Raw genomic sequence first — 6000 nt, forward strand, 5'->3', positions numbered from 1 at the left:
AACTAAAAATTTTGGTTGGTAATTGGTAACTCAATTTTGAAACCGAAAGCTTTGGTTTTGAAGTTGGTAATACCTATAATCGAATCGAACCGACCGAGTGACAGCCCTAGAATAAACTCACTTCATATCATTTGTTGAACAATTTAACATATTTTTTGTGAGAAAATTTAAAAAATTGTACAACAAAGCACACACAATTAGATTTAGTCATCCATAAACATTCTGAACTCAAGTCTTATAAAGTAGGAGTAATTTCTATAAGCTTATCTAAGACGTTTCTAGTTGATATTTGTACCACAAATGCGTGTTGGCATGTTAGACTAGATGAATGACTTTTCCTTAGAAAGCGAGATTGTTCTTGCTTAGCTTAGGCTTGTTGTTCAGCGAGTGTCCCTTTAGACTTTAATGAGTTTAGTTTGGCTTAGATAGGTTATCTGGTTTTCGGGGTTTTCCGGATTTTCTTATGTAAATTATATTAGACTCTGGCCTATTTTCATAGCTTGATTACTAATGAAATCAATCATATTAAAAAAAAAAATAGATTTAGTCTTCCTTTAAAGATTTTTTTGGTAAAATATATAAATAATTGAAAATGTGCCCTAAACTATGTAATAGTTTACTAATATTGAACTTAATTTGTGCGAATATATTTGGAAAGAATCATGATCTAAAGTATAATATTGACATGTGTGTTATCATGGATCTGGCTACTTGATCGGTTAACTCTAATTTAGAAATTAAGAGAGCAAATATATATAACGTGAAAGCAGAAGGTATACCTCATTGTCCTCGACAATGACCATATTGCTTTGTCTCATCGATGCATGAAAATTTTGGCCGACAAAACATTTCTTTCTCTAGTCTCTGCGCCATGTACATCGTTAATTAACCTTTTAAAAATGTGTATGAAATTTTGTCAATCCTGTCGTGCTTTTAACATTACAATTATGCACGTGGCATTGTCCAATTTTTAATGGATCCACTGTTAGGTTGAGAGCTTAATAATATGTTTATAGAGCTTTATTAGATACTTCACTCGTTTACTGTGGAACTTGTAGGGTCTTTATTAAGGTGAATTACATTCCTTTGTCAAAACATATATCCTTAGACGGCGTATTGGAAGAGAGAAAATGCATAAAATAGACATGGTTAGAGATTTTGGACTAATTACTTGAAATTTGATATGTGTTTTAGGGAATTAGAAATTGAGAGAAAATCGCTGTGTATACTCATTGATAATAGGGGCCTCTTTATATAGAGGATTACAATACATAGAGTCTGAATCATACAAGGAAATATAATCTCTAGATTCTTCTAATTAAAACCCATTACCACTAGGTCAAGTAACCTAGAGTTTAGGCTCAACACAAATTAGGGTTTTACTTGAACACTCCCCCTTGTGTTGCCCAAACGCGGTGCTTCTCTCATTGCCTCGCTAAAAACCTTGTCGAGTAACAAAAACCCATTGGGACAAAAATAACCTCGGTCGAAGGGGAAAAAGAGCACAACACACCCTTCATGTTTCGAGACCATACATGTAGACATCTCCCCCTGATGTCTGCATCTCCCCCTGATGACTACGGTCATGGGAGTTCGGGTAACTTCCGCAAACGATGCTACCAACATGTCTCTCGAAAGTGAAATTTAGGCAATGACTTAGTGAGCAAGTCTGCCACATTGTCCTCAGATCGAACCTAGTTTACTTTGATCTCGAGGAGAGTCTGTTGTTGCTGATTATGCTTGGTGTTGTCGCTTTTGATGTAGCCTTGCCTCATTTGTTCAAAACAAGCAGCATTATCCTAAATGCTCGTAGGCTTATCTGTGGTAGACTTCAAATCACAATTGTTCGAACATGCGTAATTATGGATCCAATCCATATACATTCACGAATCACTTCGTGAAGAGCAATGATCTCTGCATTGTTCGAAGATATAGCGAGTAGGGTCTATTCTGTAGACCTCCAAGATATCACGGTCTTTTCCCATGGTGAACACTTAACTGGATTGGGAATGACCTTTGTGTGGGTCAGAGAGATACCCAACATCAGCAAACCTTCCAAAACACATGTCGTTTTGGGATGGGGATAGTGGACGCAGGCCAGTGTTGGCGGCGTTCCTGGAGTGTGATGGGTCCGAATCCATCATCTCTTTGTAGGGATAGAACAAGCCCATATCAATCATACATCTCAAGTATCGAAAGATATCTTTTACACCAGGCCAGTGTTGGCGGCGTTCCTGGAGTGTAATGGGTCCGAATCCATCATCTCTTTGTAGGGATAGAACAAGCCCATATCAATCACACATCTCAAGTATCGAAAGATATCTTTTACACCAATCCAATGGCGTCGCGTTGGCGCAGAGCTATATCTAGCTAACAAGTTCATGGAAAATGAGATGTCCGGTCTTGTGCATTTAGCTAAGTACAATAATGCGCCTGTTGTACTAAGTAAGGCACTTCTACCTCTAACACATCTTCGCCATCATCCTCCGGACGAAGAGGATCCTTTTCAGAATCAAGACTACAGACGATCATGGGGGTGCTTGAAGGCTTGACCTTGTCAAAATGCCTAAGCATCTATCAATACGATGCTCAAGTTCCAAACCGAGACATAATCATGTTCTCCCAAAATCCTTCATTTCAAAGTCGGATTTCAAGTGTTTAGCGGTTTCCCTTAAGTCTTTAAGGGCTTCCAATGAAGATCATGTCCAACATGAACCGCGATAGAATCCGAAACTTGTTATAGAAACGCCTGGGCATATCCCTTCCCAATCAAGTAGTCACTTTAGTGAGCGTTACAACCTTATTGTAAACACGCTCCGTGGTCTAGAGCCACTTGACTTGGGTAAGTGAAGTTCACCATGAACCTTCATGTATATTCCGTATCTAGATCCCCATAGAGATACGTAGTGACCATAGTTGTAAGCTGCATGATCAGTTATTCGGAAACTACCAAACTGACAAGGTAGTGGAGTGCAATGTCATCCATTACGAGAGAATATGTCTCATCGTAGTCGATTACAGGGCGTTTTGTGAGAAGCCTTGCGCCATAAGGCGAGATTGCTATCTCTTTTTCTCATCACGCTTTCTAACGAAGACCCATTAGTCAATAGGTTTTATGTTAGGAGGTGTTGGCATCACTGGCTCGAAAACATTCCTCTTCGTTAGAGCTTAACCTGGATCGCATCTTTCCATTTAGGCCAAATCTCTCTACGTTGACATTCATTCATCAACGGAGCGTTGTTCGATATCATCTGACTCAACAAACTCATGCGCAACGAAATGCGCAACTACATCATCAATTATGATGGAGTTTCTATCCCACGTCTCATGTACACTAGTGTAAGTTTCATAGAGCTCTATATTCTCAGGAATAGGTTCTGACGTTGAGGCGTCCCCCAACGATAACCATAACCCGGAAGATACTCATGAGACGGATTTTGAGTGTCGATGATCCAAGGATTGGTTTGTGCCAAGGTATCCTTCGAACCCACGGGCCTCCCACGCATCCTAGCTGGGGTCATGGCCTGTAACACCAGAGTGCCACTCACTTTGGCGTTGGCGCCATGCCTACCTCCGTGTAGGGTGGCGCTACGTCTTCTCGTAGGGACATCCTTTCTTGCAGGCATGTTTGCAGCATATTTGTGTGATCTCGTCACTTTAATAGGGATCGAGATGAGACATAGTGGGGACAGACCACGACAATTCCTGTCGTTCCTGCTGAACATCTGTGTTCTTATCTCCCCCTAATGACGGGAAGACTGTCTCATCAAAGTGACATTCGCAAATCTAGGAGATCGCCGTGCAATGGCATTAAGTGGCGGACGATTGTTGGAGTCTTAAATCTAACTGAGTTGCCTATTCGTCTGTAAGGACCTATCATAGTGCGTTGTGGCGGCGCAACTGGCACATAAAGATACACTCAAATATGTGTAAGTACGATACTTGTACCTAGTCACTAGCTGTAACGCAGAGGTAGGTTGAGTGGCGGTGGGTCGTAGACAAATTAGCATAGCTGCATGCGATATTGCATCATCCCAAGCGGATATAAGGAAATTAGTGCGCATTACCAATATCCAGACTACCATCGTAGTTGTTTCCGTGAGACCAATTGGGTGTGTTTATGGGAATATAATGTCCAACATTAGTCCCAATGCAATAACCATCGAAAGTTTTCGATGTAAACTCTCTAGCATAGTCAAGTCCAATTGACGGAATTAGGATGATCCGGGGAGTGAGCCCGTTGTCATATGATATTTGCTAGGAGTGTAGCATAAGCAGCATTTACAGGTGGACAATGGCACCACACGTGACCAGCGTGTTTCCGTATCAACCAATATCGTGAGATATTTAAACGTCCGCAAGTTGGTTGAATCAGTCCATAGAATCCCCACGGATTCGATGTAAGAACAGAATGAGTATTTTCATATCATTTGCGTAGGACGGTCTCAGTCCTAATTTCCCGAAGGAACAGGCTTTGCAAAATGAGCGAGATGCCTTAGAAGCAACCAATGAGGATTTTGGTTGGGCTTGAGCGTCTGTAGCGCTATTAGAAGCAAAAAGTGTGACTACATCTCCCATCATGGCATTGGAGCCATGGAAATTAGCATGTATGGCGTCATGGCCACTAGGAGGAACAACCATGGCGTTATGCTCATGGTTGGCGTCATTTATGGCGTCATCAGATTCTTGCTTCGTTTTGCTCAAAAGGATGGATGTCCGTGTGAAGTCTTCAGTAGACGGATCATCATGTCATGACTAGGATGATCTATCCTGTCGTGACAAAGCCATATGTGTCTAAATCCAAGAGATCTTCTCTCATAACTTTATTTGATTTAATGGCTCGAATAGTGACATAGAGTTCACTAGAGAGACACATAAACTTCTCTAAGATGTGTCTTTGTTCGCAATCATTAGAGGCATTGCAAAGGAACTCATTTTCGTTCTCTACATGCGTTTTCGTATGAAATCCGTTGGCTATTCATCGGTGCAATTTGCCCTACTAGTGTAGAGAGTTTCTGTGACAGTAATCAAAGTGCCATTTGGCAAGTGGAACTTGGGCTATTCCATGTCCTTGAATTAATATTGATGGCCCAACCATCATAGTCACAAAGTAATATGCTCATAATCAAAATTGAGTCATAATGAAAAGAACTCGAAATTTTATTCATAAGCCAACGGAGTACATCATTGTCTCTTAACCATTAGGAGAATCTAATCCAAATGCTAGTTAATGCAAAACAAAGGTAGTCGTTTGACTTCTTTCGGTAACTCCAAAGTAAGTATGACCAGGTGAGTAGAGAGATGTCGGTGGAGCAAAGCTCGCTTAAGTACCACTTATCTCAAAACCTTCCTAGACATCATACTCATTTTGGATGAACTTATGTGAGGAAAAACGAAACCAATGGCATTTACTACAAAGTATATGGCAATTGCCTATTACATCTCTTAAAAAAATAAAGACTTAAACAGAATTGGCGATCTATCGATCCCAGCCAGATTTGTAGTCTTCAACCCTTCACTCTAGATCATCTTTTTGATCTACTTGTTCCACATAGTGAGCTTCTCTTGCTTCACAATATGCTTTGTAGGCGGTGACAATTTCTTCACGAGCTCTACAAATGTGTGCCCAATGATCAGACACTCCACATCGAGAACATACATCTCTTTGCTCAAACTCCATTGATTGAGGCGCTTTGAAAGCATCATTTAGATGGCTCTTAGTGTTGAAGGGGCCACCAACATGGCCAGAGGCGTTGCCTCCCTCTCTCTTTCCACGTTGACCTCTTCGGTTTCGTGTTCGCCTATATTGGAAGTTACCTTCCCAAGTAGAGCGATTATATGGACCAGAACGTCTAAAAGTATCCCTAAGGTTAGGGTTTCACTCTTGGCGCCTTCTCTTAGGGGCACGACTATAATTGGATTCCGGAATATGCTCTATTTCCACAGATCTCGAATTATGGTTCTTCACAAGGATGTTGTCATGCTTTTCAGCGACATTCA

This window comes from Rosa rugosa, chromosome 1 (assembly GCF_958449725.1).
Source record: "Rosa rugosa chromosome 1, drRosRugo1.1, whole genome shotgun sequence".
NCBI lineage: Eukaryota > Viridiplantae > Streptophyta > Magnoliopsida > Rosales > Rosaceae > Rosa > Rosa rugosa.